Source organism: Vicugna pacos, unplaced genomic scaffold (assembly GCF_048564905.1).
Source record: "Vicugna pacos unplaced genomic scaffold, VicPac4 scaffold_19, whole genome shotgun sequence".
Lineage (NCBI taxonomy): Eukaryota > Metazoa > Chordata > Mammalia > Artiodactyla > Camelidae > Vicugna > Vicugna pacos.
In genome coordinates this window covers 15,470,262-15,490,538 of record NW_027328740.1, presented here as the reverse complement: position 1 = coordinate 15,490,538, position 20,277 = coordinate 15,470,262, and the positions used below count along the sequence as shown (strand labels likewise).

Below are 20,277 nucleotides of genomic sequence, written 5' to 3'. Positions count from 1 at the left end.
TCACTTATCAATTTTATTCCTTTTTTATTCTTTTTGGTATAAATATACACACAATTATTTTCCTCATTTCTCTTTCTGATAATTTGTTGTTAGCATATAAAAATGCAACATATATTTGTATATTGATTTTGTATTCTGCAAGTTTACTAAGTTTTTTGACTATTTCTAACAGTCACTGGAGGAGTATATGGTATTTTCCATCTATGTATAATTATGTCATCTGTAAAATTTGTACTACCTGTTTACAAGTTGGATGCCTTTTATCTTTTTTCTTGACTAGTTTTTCTGGCTAGGACTTCTAGTAGTGTAATTTAGGACTTGTGAGAATGAGCTACTTTTCTGTAGTACTGGACCAGAGGAAAACCTTCCTGTATGTTCACATTGAACTTGATGTTAGTCATGGGTGTTTCATATATGGCTTTTATTATTTTTAGTTATATTCTATCCAGAGAGAATTTGTTAAGAATTTATTGTATACAAAAGTTAAGATCAGTTCTGTCAATAATTTTCTTACATTTTTTGAGATTGTTACTTTTGAATTCTCTGTTTTGTAAGGGATGGTATCACACTTTTTGATTTGTGTATGTAAAATAATATTTATGGGTCTGAAATAAATCACAGTTAACTGTAGTTTATAATACTTATAAAATGTAATGAATTCTGGTTGCTAAAATTTATTTATAATGGAATATACACATACAGAAGGAAAAATTTACATTGTAGCTTTAGTGTATATTTATTTATTTAAAAAGTTTTTCCCTCGTTTTGAATTTGGCTTATGTTTAATGGAATTTATTTCTAAAAAAAATATAACTTTTGGTAGAACTGGATTTACTACAGTTTACTGATACAGCTCATAGCTATTATTTACATTTAGTGCACAAAAGAGATGCCTTAAAATGCCGTATTATACTAACAATGACAAATGTTTCAGGAATGGGAAACATATTGCTTCCTAAAATGCATTACCAGTTCTTTTGCACCCCAACCCACATATACTGTTATTTCCTTGTTTTTTGATTGTTTGCCCCTTAATGGAGTCACTGCTTATAGAAACCAGGACTTTGTGCATAACTGTATTTATCAAAGACATTTTCAAACACTTAACAGAAGCAACAAATATATGGATTATAAAAATGAAAGGAAAATTTATTCCTTCTAGGGACTGAAAAACCTCTGAGTGAAAGAATGGTAAAAATAAACATTTGTGAGGTACCGTAAGATTTTCTCTTGTGTTATTTTAAAGTAGAATATTAAACTTCATTTGTTTTAGTTATAGCACTGAATTACAAATTAAAACAAAAATTCTCCCCTTTGGGATTTCTTAAATTTGATTGATTATTTTAATCTAATTTTAATTCATATATATTTACCATTTATTTATAAACATAACAAATAAATTGATATTTTTTCTGCTGAAGTTTTAAATATAGAGCTACTTATTGTAAAGTACACAGATAAATAAATACTTCCGTTTCCAAATCAAATTTTGTTTCACTTCAATTACAAATGATAATAAAATAGTTATACCTTTTCTGCACAGGTTTTAGACAAATTTCAAGTTAAATACCAAAACTTTAAAATTATTTTACTTATTTTTTTCATATTTATACTCTGTTCACCAATCTGGTGTAAATTTGTGTACAAAAGGAAGGAGATTGGTTTCATTTCATAGACCCCAAATTAAATTATTTAAAAAGATTTTGTGGGGAAATTATTTCCACATCACACTATAAAATTAAACATCCTATATGTTTCATTTTAACTGGATGAATGAGAAATAAACACTGGCTGAATGTTCCACTTGAGTTGCTAGGAGACCTGTCATTTTGTGATGTCACAGCCTCTCAGGTTGAGAACCACTTTGATGGCCTAACAGTTTAACTTGCAGGCCTGCTAAAGCAGCATTTGAAGCTGCAGTGCTCAAAATCATGCAGATTAGAAATGAAGCTGTAGAAAAATTTTTTGAGATGGAGCATATTTCTTCAGAAATTCAAGATGTGTCTCCTTAAGTTGGACCAACTGGTTCAGGAAACTCTGGTAGATCTCTATTGTGTGATCAAACATTCTCTGCGCACTTGGACTTGTGGTCTGTGATTGAAGAAAATGCTTTTCAGACTTTGTCTGAAGAATCCTTGATAAAAAGGCCATGTTACACACATTGTGTCTCGGAACCAAATGAAGATAATGATTTTTGTCCTCTGACATTCCCAAGAAAACTCTGGAAAATGGCTGGGAGTGACCAATTTAAATCCATCTGGTGGGATGATAATGTAACTTCCATAGTGATTGATGAAGATGTCTTTAAGAAGTAAGTTTTGAAAAGAAAGGCCCTTTTCAGAATATTTGAAACTGGAAGTATGAAAAGTTTAGTTAGACGGCTTAACCTTTATGGGTTTAGTAAAGTGAGGCAGAATTTTCAAAGATCTGCTTATCTAGCTGACTTTCTGGCACAAGGAAAAGAAGTCTCTGTTTTAAGCAAGGTATTCAGAAATTTTAGTTCCAATTTGGTAACTTATGCATAAAATTTTATTTTGTACATCAATCAATGGCAATATAAATGTAAAGCTTGATTTTGAAAATTGTATAAAACTACAAAGGTTAAAATCCTTATTTTTCTAAAAACGATGACAGTGCATTAACTATTCAAGATTATGAGAAACTTTGCTTGCAACTATGAATCTTATCAGAAATCTAAATAAAGCTATTAAAGCTGCTTTTAAAAAGTGGCATTCTCCGTTACTGCAAATGCTAACGTCTTAAATTTGATGACTGTACTATTTAAATGTGTATTTTCCAAACAAAGAACTTCAAAATATCGTCAGCAATGTTCATATTTTGATGATATTATCTTTGCATTGTAAACGTGAAATCTGAGGTTTTATAGGTTAGGCTTATTGTAGTGTTGTATTTTGTTCTAATATATTATTAAAAATCTTTCTTTTTTTGTTGTAGCTGCAGTTCTACCATAATCCAAATTTTAAAAGAGCCTGTCACAAGCTTTTAGTGAGAATTAAAAGAAGAATTGGGATTAAAAATGCCTCTCTGGTATCTTCATCGTCTCAAGATTTCAACAAGAAGCTCTTTAAAGGAGGAGGTAATGTTGGTAAACATAATTCTGATTTTGTGTATGACACTAGTGGAGAAAGTGCATTTTTACCTTCTCCAAATTTAAACATGGCTCTAATAAGGAAGCCCTCTACTAGCCACATAATTGGTGATACAACTACCCCAATCAAGGTGATTTTTCTCCTCTATCATCAATGTCAGTTAGACCACCAGAACAAATTGCAGTGGATCAAAGTGCTATTTTCAATCAGTTGACCACTGTCCATGAGCACTCTCAAAGCAGCTACACTGAAGCAAATGTCCGTGTTTTGAACTTCATTACAACTACAAATTCTACTCTAAGTACAGCATCTTTTCTCCCATACAGAGCAATTATTTTGGACTGATTGTGGAGCCTTGTACTTTTCCAAAAAGATATCACAACATATCTGCCAATGAAGGTCGTTTTTCTAAATTTCAACAAGGGAGAACACCACGGTTTCTAGTGCCATTGATAGCTGATACATCAGCTACATCTCTTTCAAGGCCAACTCATCAGACATCTTCAGGTTATGAATGTCATCCTAATTACAACTGATCTATCAGAGGACTACCAGATTATGCAGGATAACAAAGATTAAAATTGATGTTGGCAAATGTCGACAAATATCTGCAATTTTCTTATTTGAAAAATAAACATAGTTGTGTACATTTATTATCCTTTTTTTTTAAAAAAAATGGATTAATGAGTTAAACGGGAGACTAAGTTACCATTTAAAGAAAAAAAGAGATATTTGATTGATATGATCATTCGATGGAACAATATGGGTGTAAATTTAAATAATTTCTGTAAGGAAAAGAGGAAAATGGAAGAATTTGTAAAAAGACCAAAACATGGAGAGAGGGAAAATTACTAAGTTGTTTCTGGTTCATCCTGGAAAGTATTAAATGTGTTTAGTTAGGATATGTTGGAACAGGATATAAATGCAGGAACCGGCCCAGGAATCATGGTCTCTATTATGTCATCTCTGGTATCATAAAAGTCACATGATGTATTCTCAGATGGCACATTCAGAATGTGGTAGAACTTAAGAAGTAATTTTATCTATTGTCTTCTTTCTGCTGTTTTCAAAGCATTCAAATTGGTGGTTTCTTTTCCTCCCCTCAAGAGTCTACACTATATTTTCAAGTGAATATTTTATGTTCCTTTTTTGTTCCAGCCAAAGACATGCTTACATCCTCAGGGTGGCACATAATGCCTTTCCAACTCTAAGCCCACAAACTCAACAGAGTTTAGTCATTTCATTATACATCTGGCATCTGACTAATTTGACATATCCTTATGTTTCACTGTTTCTGGAGATACATCCAGGCAAATGCTTATCAACCATATTAAATCCAACCTCAGAACTTTTACTCAAGCTCATCCTTGGGCAAAGGATGTCCTCCTTTTACCTATTTAGATTTTTCCAGTCTCAGCACAGAAATCACCTCCTCCAGATATTTTCTGTCTATCCCCCTTTCCTTGTCTAACTTGCATACCAGCACTGTAAGCACAGCACATGCCACAGGATGCATTTTAGTATTTAGTGAATGAAAAGTACATGTTTACTTTAAGCAAAATCTACTTTCCTGAAACAATAAAACTCTCATGGTTTTCAAACTGTTTCGTTATGGTCTTTACTCTTCACCACAATCTTGCTCTTTTCGTAGCCCAAGGACTAGTCACTCAACACAGTAATTGGAGGTAGGTACAGAAGACAAAGTATTATTTTCTTCTTAATTCATGCCTCCAGAGGCATAAAGCATTCCATTCTCATTTGCTGGATTTTTTCCTGTCACTTCATCATCCATCCACCTCAAAATAGCTGATATTCTTCCCCATTCTAATAATTATACTGCCTTCTAATTAATTGACTTCTTAGAATCAGAGCTTTGTCCAGAAGAGACCCTGCCATTGCAAACATTTAATGTAGATTTATACACCCCAAATAACTTGTGCCCCTTCTAACATTCACACAAGAACTATCTAAAAGGTACTAGCCCCTTGGTTGGGGTGGTCATATTCAGTAACTAAATTGCAATCTAAACTGTGTGGACTAAAAAGAGGTGAGGGTGGTAGAATTAGAAATTTGTGCAACTGCAAGAATACCAAATTTTTGCAGATATTAGGAAATATAATATATTCATGGAAGACTTTGTCTATTTCCCATTAATTTAAAATAAAAGGTGAAGCATTTTCAGAATTTGAAATGAGCTGAAATTCTGGAAAAAGTGTAGGCAAGGAGAGGGAGCCTAAGTCTTCTGCTCACAATCATGCAGCCAGTGTCAGCTGATAAGACTGGAATGACAACATTGAGTCCTGAAAATGTGTCACCAGTTGTGAAGAAAGACTGTGAAATTCTGGAGAATGGTCAAATTGGCCAGGGTAAGCTCTAGCAACATCCCACCAATATGACCTTTACCAAGAGAAGAAAAGAGCCCACTTGCAGCAGGAGATCAGTGTCTGGACAGCAGTGGTTTTTCCTATAACAGAAACATCAAGCTTTAATGTTTGTCAGCTCAAATCTAATGGTGGCTATGTTGTTGCTTAAATTAGCAGTCTGGGGTTAAGATGGGCTGGTTCAGCAGCTTGTTTCAAGCTCTCTTATCACACAGTGGGTCTTATAGTGATCATCATAACAAGGTTCTACACTGATTAGTCAAAAGCTACAGTTTACTTTCAAAATTAGAAATCCTAAAGAAGTTTATTGTTTGTCCATCTCTAGTTTTCTACCTGAGAAATCTAGACTATTGGCAAAAGTACAAAAGTTGGCTGGTGCTTTGAAAACTATTCTCTGAGCTCTGCCCACTGAATTCTTCCCACTAAATACTACAAATCTGTCTACCACTCTGTGTGTGTGTGAAGATGGATTGTTAAGCAGTAACTAAGTTTGTCTTAGTTGAGTCATCAGTGATTCATTCCTTTGTACCTTTCAGAATGTCTGTGAATTAAGAGTTTCATTGAGCCACCAGATTCTCTTCCGATCAGGGAAAGGTAGATTATATTTCTCCCAGTTCACTGTTAACTGTTCATTGAATCCCGAGCTAATGCTAGGGCCAAGCCACTAAACCCTTGAATTGGACTGAGGCATATACATTCTCCAATCCCCAGAGCCCAGCACATGACTGTGTCTCCTTTTTAATTTAAGCTTATGTCCAAGAATTTTTTCTTTTAATTCTCATTGTTGACATGACTTATTTTGGCTTTGAACACCCGTTGACAAGTTTATAGAGTTTGAACTGCTGATATATTCCCGTTCAACTACAAATACCAATAACCTTTCTTTCGTTGGACTACCTGGAATACAGTGAGCATAGTCATTATTTTGAAAGCAGTCCTCAGTCCTGATAATGCAGAACATTTACAGTTCTTTGCCAGCACTTGAGCGAGGGTGTTTCTTGTGGATCCCAGGGATTATCTTCACATCCCCTAATGCAACCATGAGAAAACACCATATTGTTATCCAAAATCAAGTTTTTGTCATTATTGCATTCCCATTGCAAAACAGTTAAGAATTGTAGGAGTTCTGAGATTTTACCATGCTGAGATTTTTAGCAACCTAGCATGTTCCTTTCTTACTGATGTTGTTGGGGAGATGAGACCTTTGGTCAGAGACAGTGAACATTATCACTCACAGCAAACGCAGCCATGGTTAAATTTGTAGCCATTCCCTAATCTCAGATGAATACACAGAGTGAAATTTTGATGCCTACAGAATCAGTGGGCTGTTAACATGAAGAAAGTTTAATGCATGGTAAAACACTATTTATATTAGTATCTTTATGTATAATTTATCAGAATCACTTATTTATTAGTATCTTTATCTAGGATAAGTCTATCATGACTCAAGATTACTTGCTGCAAAAACAATCATGAGAAATGACATGGGAAACAATGATCATTGTTTTTCCATTTTTCCTTCTGCTTTTATTGAGATATATTTGACATAACACATTGTGTAAGGTTTGGTTCACAGGGTAGATATTTGAGTTACATGTATCATAAAGTAAATATTATAGCAAATTTAGGGAGAACACATTATCTCCTTTAGATACAATATTAAAGAAATACAATTTGTCTTTTGGTTGTGATGAGAATCCTTAGTGTCTGCTCTCTTAACAACATTCATATATAACATAAAACAGTATTAATTGTATTTACCATGTTAATACGTAGCATCCCTTGAACACGTTTATTTAACTGCTGGAGATATGTATCTTTCGAATGCATTAATGTAATTCTGCTTTCCCAACCCCTGCCTCTGTTAACTACAAATCTGCTTTTTTTCTATAAGTATGTTTGTTTGTTTTTGAAGTGTACTTTAATGTATAACACTGTGTTAGTTTCTCTTACATAACAAAATGTTTGCAAATTTTAATACATTTCAAACTGATCACAATAAATCTAGTTATTATATGTTGCTATTTAAAGATATTTCATAGTTATTGACTATTCCCCGTACAGGAATTTTCTTGTCCCTGACTCATTTAATTTGCAACTGGAAAATTTTCTCTCTTAGTTTTCCTCAACTCTTTCTTTTTCTTCACCACATTTCCCTCCTTCTTGTGAACAACCTATTTCTTTCTGTATCTATAACTCGTTTTCTGTTTTGTTATGTTAATTTGTTTTAAATTCCAAATATGAGTAAAATAATTCAGCATTTGTCATTATCTATCTGACTTGTTTCACTTAGCATATTACACTCTTGGTCTACCCATTTGTTGCAAATGGCAAGAACTTATACATTTTAGAGCTGAGTTATGACCCATTAAAATTTTATGTGTGTGTGTGCATATATATATATACAGTGAGCATATATATATACATATTTAGAGTGTATGCATATATAGATATACAAATATAGATAAATCTTTAGTTAACAGATGGTTAGATATATACACTATTAACAGACATTTTCTTTTCTTTTTTTTTACATTTTTATTGATTCATAATCATTTTACAGTGTTGTGTCATATTCAACAGACATTTTCTTTATCCATCATTTTTTGATGAGCAATTAGTTTTCTTCTATGTCCTCGCTATTGTAAATAATGCGGCAGTGAGTATAGGGTTGAATATATCTTTTCTGATTAGTGTTTTTATTCTCTTGGAATAAGTATCCAGATATGGAAATGTTGGATCATATTTCATTTTTAATTTTTGGATAAAACTCTACAGTGTTTCCACAGTGGCAGTACAAATTTACATTCACTCAAGCCATGGATCAAGGTTCTTTTCCTTACATCCTCACCAATATTTATATTTGTTACCAGTTTGATCATTGTCATTCTGACAGGAGTGACATAAAATCTCATTGTGTTTTGGACTTGCATTTTTCTGATGGTTTGTGATGTTGACCATTTTCATGTGCCTGTTGATTACCTTTCCCTCAATGTATGTTCATTTTTTGAAATGGGCTTTATGACCATAACTGTTTGATTTCATTTTTAGGCATTCTGTTGTGTTCCAAAATTCTGTTTGTTCTGTGCCACTTCTATATTCATTACTGCAGCTTTGTATTATAGTTTAAAATCAGGGACAGTGATACTTCCTCTTTGTTCTTTGTCAAAGTTGATTGTATTTTTAGTTTGCTTGTTTTGTTTTGTTTTGTTTTGTTTTCTTTTTTACTGATTTCAACTATTTTGTGTTTACATGTAAATTTAAGATTTATTTTTTGTAAGTGTCTGAAAATGCACTTTGTATTTTGATAGGCACTGAATGTAATTTGTGTATTTTCTTGGATAGTACTGTCATTTAAACAATATTTGTTTCCTAATATATGAACACAGTATATCCTTTCATCTGTTTGCGTTATCTTCAATTTCTGTTATAAATATTTTATAGTTTTCTTAGTACAGGTATTTTACCTCATTGTTTGGATACATTTCTTGATTTTTTTGTTTTTTGTAATGCAACTCTAAGTGAGATAGTTACCTCACTTCCTCTATCTGTTAGCTTGTTGTTAGTGTGTAGAAATGCAATATTTCTGTATGTTAATTTTACATTCTTAAATTTTACCAAATGCATTGATAAGCCCTAGTAGTTTTGTGGCGTCTCCTTTAGGATTTCTGTTTAAAGTATTTCATCTGCAAACAGATACTTTTACTCCTTTTCTGAAATAGCTATATTTTATTTACTTTTATTTTGGATAGCTATGGCTAGAATTTCCAATACTATACTGAATAACAGTGGTAAGAGTGATCATTCTTCTCTTCTTCCTTCTCTTACAGGAGATGCTTTCAGGTTTCAATCAATGAGTGTCATGTTAGCTGAATTTTTCTCATATATGACCTTAACTGTGTTGAGGTATGTTTCCTCATGCCCAATTTGAGGAGAAATTTAATCATAAATAGTTACTGAATTTGTCAAACCATTTTATGACTCTTTTGAGGTGACCATATAATTTTTATTTTTCAATTTGTTAGTTTGGTGTAACATATTGATTAATTTGTGGGTAATGAAACACTTTTGCATCCATGGAATAAAAGGGACTTAATAATACTGTATAATCCTTTAATGTTTTGTTTGCTTTGCTAACAATTTAGTGATGATTTTTGCATCTATGCTTATCAGTAGTATATAACCTGTAATTATATGAGATATTTTTTCCTCTTTTAATAGTAATGTGATACACAAATGTGGGGTAGGAAGCCTTACTTCCTCTACAAATTTTTGGAATTCTCTGTGAAGTATAGGTAATAGCTCTTCTCTAAATGTTTGGAAGAAATCACCTGTGAATTTGCCTAGGCCTGAAATTTTGTTTCTTGGGAGATTTTGTTTAATTACTTATTCAATTTCATTAGTGATAATCTGTTAATATTTTCCATTTCACATTCCATCCTGGAGAGTATGTCTTTCTAAGAAATTGTCCATTTCTTCTAGGGATTCCATTTTAATTGGCATATAATTTGTTGTATCATCTTATGATGCTTTCTGTTACTTTGATATTAAGCTGTAAATTCTCATTTATTTTGGAGCTTTTTAATCTGTACTCTCTTTTTTGCTCATGAGTCTCGTTAAAGTTTATCAGTTATATTTATCTTTCAAAAGCCATAATGTAGTTTGATTAGATATTTCTATTTTTCATCTTTATTTTTTTATTTCTGTTCTGACCTTCCAGCTGTCTTTCCATCTACTAACAAGTTTATTATTTTTCTACATATTTTGTTTGTAAGATTATTTTATAAGAGTGAGATGTGACTTATTTGTATAAGTGGGATTATTTTGCTATAAACATCCCTATAAATACTGCATTTGCTATACCCTATGGACTTTGTTTTTGTGGTCACATTTCTTTATTTATTTTTTCTTTGATTTATGCAGCAATCCATTGGTTGTTTAATATTCTATGATTTATCCTCCACAATTTTCAATTTTTCTCAGGTTTTTCCTTGTAATAAATTTCTATTCTGACAGAATCCATATGATTCTTCACAAAACAAGGAGAAAAATGATAAAATTTATACAAAATTGTGAAAGACCCAAATTTATAAAATTATCTTTGAGTAGTGAACCAAGCTTTGGTTATTATCCTCCCTGAGTTAAGAATATACTACAAAGTTACAGTAATCAAAACATCAAAATATATCACTAAAAGAGTCACATAGATTAATGGAACAAAATAAATAGTCCTAAAATAAACACACACTCATATGGTCAGTTAGTCTACAATGAAGGAGGCAAGAGTATGCAATGAAAACGGGCAGTCTCTTCAAGAAGTAGTTCTGGGAACACTGGACAGTACATGTAAAAGGAAAATGTAAGAGCACTTGCTCCCATGTTATACAAAGTAAGATAAAAATGGATTAATTTCCTAAGTAAACATGAAATTATAAAATTTCTGACCAACAACAAGAGCAGAACTGCCTTTGAGATAAATCATTGCAATTTTTAATTTTGATCTATCTCCTAAGTAAAAATAATAGGAAAATTAACAATAACAGTTTTTAATTTTACTGAGGAAATAATAGGTATAATATGTGATATAGGGATTCCACTTCTTGTATAAGTGTGAAGAGCAAAACCTTTTGCATAGCAAAGGAAACATTCAGCAAGACTTATGACAACACACAGAATAGAAGGAAGAGTTTCAGACAAAGAAACCAACAAGCTATTAATATCCATAATGTATATATAGCATATTAGAATCAATATTTAAAAAACAAAGACCCCCAACATAAAAGCAGTTGAATGATCTTTATTGAAACTTTTCAAAAACAGATATGTGGATGATTTTCATACACATAAAAAGAAACATAACTTTGCTACTCATTAGGAAATCATTAATCAAAACCAGAATGAAATATAATCTCACAGCAATCAAAATGGCTATTAACAAAAAGTCTGCAAATGACCAACATTGATAAGAATGTCGATCAAAGGGAAACCAGGTACACTGTTGGTGAAAATATAAATTGGTGAATCCACTATTATAAAAGTGTGGACAGTGCTCAGAAAACTAGAAATAGAAGCATTGTATGCTGCAGGAATTCCAGTTTTATCTATAAACCTCAAAAAAAATGAAAACATTAACTTTAAAGGATACATTACCCCCAATATTCTTAACATCATCATTTATATTACCCAAGGATATATGAACATCTCAACTGCCATCAACAGATGATTTGCAGAAGTAGATGTGAGATATAGATAAAATAATAAATACTTCATCATTGTCAAATTAAAAAATAAACTTCTGCCATTTGGAAAAATGTGACTGGACCAAGAGAGCGTTGCACATAGGAAAATAAGCCATAGAGTGGAAAACACTCTATGTTGTCACTTAAATGGGGAAAATTAAGATATAAGAGAAATAATCATAAAAAAACACGAAAAGAATCACATAGATATGTGTACTGTTCCAAGTAGTGGTTTCCTGTGGGGAAAGAGAAGAAGGATGGAGAAGACAGAAATTTGTAAGCTACTAGTAGTAAATTAGAGAACCAACAGGGCTATATTTACAGCACAGAGAAATATTTAAATAATTTAATTAATATTAAAGAGATTATAGGGATATATAATAGTAAAATGTGCATGTAGGTGGGAAAAACATTGAAGAAAAGAACCCAGGAAAATAAAAATATTTTGTAGTACTATGATATTAGGGGAGGTGTTTTGTTCACTTTCTTTACTGTTCTTATATTGACCTTTGTAGAATTTAAGCTTTTTTTTTTAGATTTTTTTATTGATTCATAATCATTTTAAAGTGTTGTGTCAAATTCCAGTGTTCAGCACAATTTTTCAGTCATTCATGGACATATACACACTCGTTGTCACATTTTATTCTCTGTGATTTATCATAACATTTTTGTATATTTCCCTGTGCTATACAGTGTAATCTTGTTTATCTATTCTACAATTTTGAAATCCCAGTCTATCCCTTCCCACCCTCTACCCCCCTCCGGTAACCACAAGTCTGTAATCTCTGTCCATGAGTCTATTTCTGTCCTGTATTTATGCTTTGTTTTTGTTTGTTTTTGTTTTTTAGATTCCACAAATGAACGATCTCATATGGTATTTTTCTTTCTATTTCTGGCTTACTTCACTTAGAATGACATTCTCTAGGAGCATCCATGTTGCTGCAAATGGCATTATGTTGTCGGTTTTTATGGCTGAGTAGTATTCCATTGTATAAATATATCACCTCTTCTTTATCCAGTCACCTGTTGATGGACATTTAGGTTGTTTCCATGTTTTGGCTATTGTAAATAGTGCTGCTATGAACATTGGGGTGCAGGTGTCATCCTGAAGTAGATTTCCTTCTGGGTACAAGCCCAGGAGTGGGATTCCTGGGTCATATGGTAAGTCTATTCCTAGTCTTTTGAGGAATCTCCACACTGTTTTCCATAGTGGCTGCATTAAACTGCATTGCCACCAGCAGTGTAGGAGGGTACCCCTTTCTCCACAGCCTCTCCAGCATTTGTCATTTTTGGATTTTTGAATGACGGCCATTCTGACTGGTGTGAGGTGATACCTCATTGTAGTTTTGATTTGCATTTCTCTGATAATTAGTGATATTCAACACTTTTTCATGTGCCTTTTGATCATTTGTATGTCTTCCGTGGAGAGTTGCTTGCTTAGGTCTTCTGCCCATTTTTGGATTGTGTTGTTTACTTTTTCCTTATTGAGTCATATGAGCTGCTTATATATTTAGGAGATCAAGCCTTTGTCGGTTCCACTTGCAAAAGTTTTCTCCCATTCCGTAGGTTTTCTTCTTGTTTTATTTCTGGTTTCCTTTGCTCTGCAGAAGCTTGTAAGTTTCATTAGGTCCAATTTGTTTATTCTTGCTTTTATTTCTTCTAGGAGAAAATTTTTGAAATGTATGTCAGATAATGTTTTGCCTATGTTTTCCTCTAGGAGGTTTATTGTATCTTGTCTTATGTTTAAGTCTTTAATCCATTTTGAGTTGATTTTTGCATATGGTGTAAGGGTGTGTTCTAGCTTCATTGTTTTACATGCTGCTGTCCAGTTTTCCCAACACCATTTGCTGAAGAGACTGTTTTTATTCCATTGTATATTCTTGCCTCCTTTGTCGAAGATGAGTTGACCAAAAGTTTGTGGGTTCATTTCTGGGCTCTCTATTCTGTTCCATTGGTCTATATGTCTGTTTTGGTACCAATACCATGCTGTCTTGATGACTGTAGCTCTATAGTATTGTCTGAAGTCTGGGAGAGTTATTCCTCCAGCCTCTTTCTTTCTCTTCAGTAATGCTTTAGCAATTCTAGGTCTTTGATGGTTCCATATAAATTTTATTATGATTTGTTCTAGTTCTGTGAAATATGTCCTGGGTAATTGGATAGGGATTTCATTAAATCTGTAGATTGCCTTGGGCAGTGTGACCATTTTAACAATATTGATTCTTCCAATCCAAGAGCATGGAATATCTTTCCATTTTTTAAAGTCTTCTGTAATTTCCTTCATCAATGGTTTATAGTTTTCTTTGTATAATTCTTTCGCCTCCTTGGTTAGATTTATTCCCAGATATTTTATTATTTTGGGTGCTATTTTAAAGGGGATTGTTTCTTTACTTTCTTTTTCTGTTGATTTATCGTTAGTGTAAAGAAAGGCAACTGATTTTTGAACATTAATTTTGTAACCTGCTACCTTGCTGAATTCTTCGATCAGCTCTAGTAGCTTTTGTGTGGACCTTTTAGGGTTTTCTATATATAGTAACATGTCGTCAGCATATAATGACACTTTTACCTCTTCTTTTCCAATTTGGATCCCTTTTATTTCTTTCTCTTGCCTATTGCTGTGGCTAGGACTTCCAGGACTATATTGAATAGGAGTGGTGATAGTGGGCATCCTTGTCTTGTCCCAGATTTTATTGGGAAGCTTTGAGTTTTTCACTGTTGAGAACTATGCTGGCTATAGGTTTGTCATATATAGCTTTTATTATGTTGAGATATGTTCCCTCTATACCCACTTTGGCGAGAGTTTTTATCATAAATGGGTGTTGAATTTTATCAAATGCTTTTTCTGCATCGATTGAGCTGATCATGTGGTTTTTGTCCTTTCTCTTGTTGATGTGATATATTACATTGATTGATTTGCGTATGTTGAACCAGCTTTGTGTCCCTGGGATGAACCCCACTTGGTCATGATGTATAATCTTTTTTATGTGTTGTTGGATTCTATTTGCTAAAATTTTGGTGAGGATTATGGCGTCTATGTTCATCAGTGATATTGGCCTATAATTCTCTTTATTTGTAGTGTCTTTGCCTGGTTTTGGTATCAGGGTGATGGTGGCTTCATAGAATGGGTTTGGGAGTATTCCCTCCTTTTCAATCGTCTGGAAGAATTTGAGAAGGACTGGTATGAGTTCTTCTTTGTATGTTTGGTAGAATTCCCCGGTGAAGCCATCCATCCTGGACTTTTATTTGTAGGGAGGTTTTTAATTGCTATTTCTATTTCCTTTCTAGTGATCGGATTGTTCAAGTGTTCAGTTTCTTCTTGATTCAGCTGTGGTGGACAGTATGTTTCCAGAAACTTGTCCATGTCCTCTAGGTTATCCAGTTTGGTTCCATATAGTTTTTCATAATATTCTCGTATGATATTCTGTATTTCTATTTTGTTTGTTGTAGTTTCTCCATTTTCCTTTCATATTTTGCTAATTTGTGCTCTCTCTTTTTTCTTCTTTCTGAGTTTGGCCAGAGGTTTGTCGATTTTATTTACTTTTTAAAAAACCAGCTTTTGGTTTGGTTGAATTTTTCTGTGGTCTTGTTAATCTCTATTGTATTTAATTCCTCTCTGATCTTTGTTATTTCCTTCCTTCTGCTGCTTTTCGGGGCTTTTTGTTCTTCTTCTTCTAATTGATTCAGGTGGTGGGCTAACTTGTTTATTTGAGATTGTTCTTCTTTTTTGAGGAAGGTCTGTATTGCTATAAACTTCCCTCTTAGCACTGCCTTTGCTGTGTCCCATAGGTTTTGAGTGGTTGTGCTTTCATTATCATTTGTCTCAAGGTATTTTTTAATTTCAGCTTTGATTTCCTCATTGATCCATTGTTTTTTCAATAACATATTGTTTAATCTCCATGCTTTTCTTTTTTTCTCCTTTGTTTCTCTGTTGTTGATTTCCAGTTTCACGGCATTGTGGTCAGTAAAGATGCTTGAGATTATTTCTAACTTCTTAAATTTGTTGAGGTTTCTTTTGTGTCCAAGTACATGATCGATCCTGGAAAATGTTCCATGTGCACTTGAAAAGAATGTATATTCTATTTTTTGGGGGTGTAAAGCTCTGAAAATATCCACCAAATCTAGTTTTTCTAGTGTAGTATTTAATTTCTCTGTTGTCTTGTTTATTTTCTGTCTGGAAGATCAGTCTAGTGATGTTAATGCAGTGTTAAAATCTCCAACTATGATTGTATTCCCATCAATATCCCCCTTTATCTCTGTTAGTAATTCTTGTATGTACTTAGGTGCTCCTATATTGGGTGCATATATATTAACGAGTGTAATGTCTTCATCTTGTATCACTCCTTTAATCATTATAAAATGTCCTTCTTTATCTTTCTTTATGGCCTTTGTTTTAAAGTCTATTTTGTCTGAAATCAGTACTGCAACACCTGCTTTTTTGGCTTTTCCATTTGCATGGAATATTCTTTTCCATCCTTTCACTGTCAATCTATATGTGTCCTTCTCCCTAAAGTGGGTCTCTTGTATGCAGCATATTGAAGGTTCTTGCTTTATTATCCACTCTGCCACTCTATGTCTTTTGACTGGAGCATTTAGTCCATTAACATTTACAGTAATTAATGATAGATGTGTGTTTATTGACATTTTGAACTTATCTTTGCAGTTGAATTGGTATATCCTCTTTGTTCCTTTCTTCTTCCTTTTGTGGTTTGGTAAATTTCCTTTGTATTATCATGGATTTTATTTAATTTTTGTGACTCCCTTGTAAATTTTTGACTTGTGGTTACCCTTTTTTGTAAATCTATTAACCTATACCCGTTTTTAATAAACTGATAATAACATGATCTCAAACCCATCCTACTGTTAAAAAAATTTAAAAAAAGAAAGAAAAAAATTCTATATATCCCTGCCTCCCTCTCCCACTCTCAGTGATTTGTATGTCTTCTTTTATAATTAAGTGTTTTCTTTATTTGGAATTCATGAGTTATCACCTTTCCAGCTGTATGTTTCTCATTTCTGTAGCATCCTGCTGCTTTTCTATTTAGAATAGCCATTTCAATATTTCTTTTAGCATGGCTTTAGTGTTGCTAAACTCCTGCAGCTTTTTTTTGTCTGTGAAACTCTTTATTTCTCCTTCTCTCCTAAAGGATAGCCTTGCTGGATAAAGTATCCTAGGCTGCATCTTTTTTTCATTCAGGGCCTTGAGTATATCTTGCCACTCCCTTCTGGCCTGTAGTGTTTGTGTAGAGAAATCAGCTGAGAGCCTTATGGGGGTTCCCATGTAGTTCACTCTTTACTTTTCTCTTGCTGCCTTTAGAAGAATTTAAGCTTTTAATTGAAAAAGTATATACTTTAAAAGTGACATAAGTTTAAACTATTTTTGTCTCTCCCCTTAAATCTACCGTCAGTAGAGTGTTCACATCTCAACAAAAATAACAACACAAAACAATACTCCAGAATACATGTGAACAGGTGAAGTTTGGTGGACTAAAACACACAAAGGTGGCTGGAGTGAGGGAAGAGCAGATTTGGTGTCTGCAACCATGGCCCCCTGACTAGGATAAATGAGTCCACAAGTTCAGAGAACCCAGTGGAATCAGGGTCTCAGTAGTTCACACAGCTTCCACCCCCAACTGCACTAGTACTCATGGTCACATGTTACTGGGAGGGAGCCACAATGGAGACAGAAATTCCATCTTTCAGACACTCAGACATTCATGACACTGTCCCTACTCCCCATTCATAGTGGTGGAGACAAGATACCTTGCAACACTGGACATAGCAAAGGCACTTGCCTGATTTCAAATACCCACCAGTCTTTACACCTTTCTTCAATGTGTAAACTGAGTCTCAAGGGATATCAGATAAAAGGAAGGGTTTGCCGTCCCAGTGAGAACAGTGGCATTAACTACCCGAGAAGTCTAAGAAGTGACAATGAAAGCACATCTTTTATGCAGACAGTAGCGACTGGAAAGTGCCATTTTGAAATATTATCAAAGGTAGCTCAGAAAAGTAAAACCAAAAATTGTGCAATATTGCAAACTACCAGAAAACAAAAGCAAGGACTCCAACTCCCAACCTGTTATTTTGTGTCATCAGAGCAATAAATTTTCAAGATCATGACCAATCACAGTAAAATTATAGGGCATGCACACACACAGATACACAGACACAGACACTGACACAAACACAGTCACACACGCACATGCACCTGTGAACACACACACACACAATGTCAACCTTGCAGCAAACAAACTTAAAGTCATAGTATATTGCCATATAACTAATAGAGAATCCGAATAGGTGTCATACAGAAACTCAATACAAAAAAAAAATACTAAGAAAGTAGTTTAGTGAGCTCAAGAGTAAATGAAATGATGATAAGAAATATATTACCAAAGAGATTGAAACTATAAAATAACCAATTATTGTTTGAGGACCAGTAGAACTTAATAAATGAGTTGAAAAATGCAACAGAAAGCCGTGGAAGTAGACTGTCTTTGTGGAATAGAGATTAGCAAACTCACCAATACAAAACTATAAATGATAGGAGAGGGCTGAGATACAAGATATTAAAAAGTGAGGAAATTCAACAGTAGCCATCAGACTTCCCCAGAAAGTGCACATTAGAATGGAATCCTGGAGGGAGAAGAAAGATAGAAGGCAGCTGATGGTTTATTTAAAGAAGTAATGGTTGATAAATTCCTGAACCTGTGTAAGGAACTGATATACAATTTGTGAGCCAACAAAACACCAGTAACTTCAAGAGAAAGGGACCTCCTTCAAGATACGTCATATGCAAATTGGAAAGTCAATGACAGAGAAAAAATTTTAAACACAGACAAATATAGTTTGATAATCTACAAAGGAACCCCATTAGGCTATCAGCAGATTTCTGAGAAGGAAACATTGGCAAATGTTAAATAAAATTACATTTCATATTACTGAAATAAGAAATAACTAACCCAATAATACTTACACCATTATCACTTAGATATAAAGTGAAAATAAAGACTTTACCAGACAAGCAAAACCTGAATGTGATGAAAAAAACAAAACCGAGACACCAAATAAGAGGTGTAGAAAAGAAATCTTCTAAGAAATATAAAATGGCAAATATATGCAAAACATTGAACAAAATGCTAAGGAGATACCATGAGAAAGTTGCAACTGTTTCTTTGGTATGTTTTTAAATGCTACTATACTATATGGATAAAAAGAGGGAAAAATAGGAAAACAGGGGCAATAAATATACATACTTCAAACTGGTAACTTGTTTACAACAGTAAAAGAAATAATTTGAGTCAGTAATCATAAAAAGAATAGAGTAAAAATAAAACAATATTAAAGGAAGCTTTTATCAACGGAAAAAGGACTTAATTATACATGAGACGTTATATTTTAATTGAAGTACAGTAGATGTACTATATTGTGTTGTTTCAGATCTACAGCATAGTTATTCTAACCACTTTGTAGATCATATTGCATTATGTATTATTACAATTATTGTAACTTACAATTATTTTAAGCTATTGTGTTTAATTCCATGATCTATACAGATTATCAATGTTTCTTCTCTGTTTATTTATACTACTTTCTCTCTGTCAATGTTCTACCATTAAATTCTCTTTCCCTTCACTTTGTTAAACATAAATTTTTTTCCCATATCTTTGAGTCTGCTTAAGTCTTGTCTATCTAATCTCTTTACCTGTCCATCATGTCTCTATCTATCTATCTATCTATCTATCTATCTATCTATCTATCTATCTATCTATCTATCTATCTGTTTATCTATTTATCTATCATGTATTATCCTTCTATCTATTTATCTGTCATCTATCAATAGATATACACAGATATTTGTTATACTTTAGATTCCACATATAAATTATATTATATAGTTTGGTTTTAGTCTAAGTTACTTCACTAAGCACAAAATTTAGTAGGTCCTTTCATGATGCTGAAATAGCATTGTATTATACTTTTCATGGCTGAGTATTATTCCATTGTATATTTATAGAAACATCATATATTCTTAAGTCCATAGTCTACTGTGGACATTTGGATTGCTTCCATATTTTGCATATTATAAATAGTGCTGTTGTGAACATTGTTTCTTCTCAATTTAGGTTTATTTCTCCTGATTTTTTCTTGGAGAGTTATTACTGTGTCTTATGGTAGTAAACTTTTTAGTTTTTAAACAAATCTAAATACTGTTTTCCATACAAGTTCCAACAATTTACATTCCTACAAAGAGAAAACAAGATATTTGTTTCCTCCACATCATCTCCAACACTTTGTATTTGTGGAATTTTTGATAATAGCCATTTGACCAGTTTTCAGTGATACCTCATTTTGATTTTGATTTGCAATTATATAATAATTAGTAATGTTGAGCAATTTTATCACTTGCCTGTTACTCATCTGTAAGTTTTCTTTGGAAAAATATTAACTCAGGTACTCTGCTCTAGTTTTTGATTGGTTTTTCTTTTTCACCTTGAGTTGTGTAACCTAAGTCCGTGTTACATCTATTAACCTATATCTATTAACCCC

General features: G+C 33.0%; 1 long non-coding RNA gene across 1 annotated transcript; it reads left to right on the top strand.

Moving 5' to 3' along the window:
- The first annotated feature begins 2,038 nt into the window (after positions 1–2,038).
- On the top strand, positions 2,039–3,709 carry LOC140693044 (uncharacterized). The gene is made up of 3 exons (XR_012068694.1): positions 2,039–2,311; positions 2,956–3,097; positions 3,437–3,709. It is a non-coding gene; the product is annotated as an uncharacterized lncRNA (long non-coding RNA).
- Positions 3,710–20,277: the final 16,568 nt, after the last annotated feature.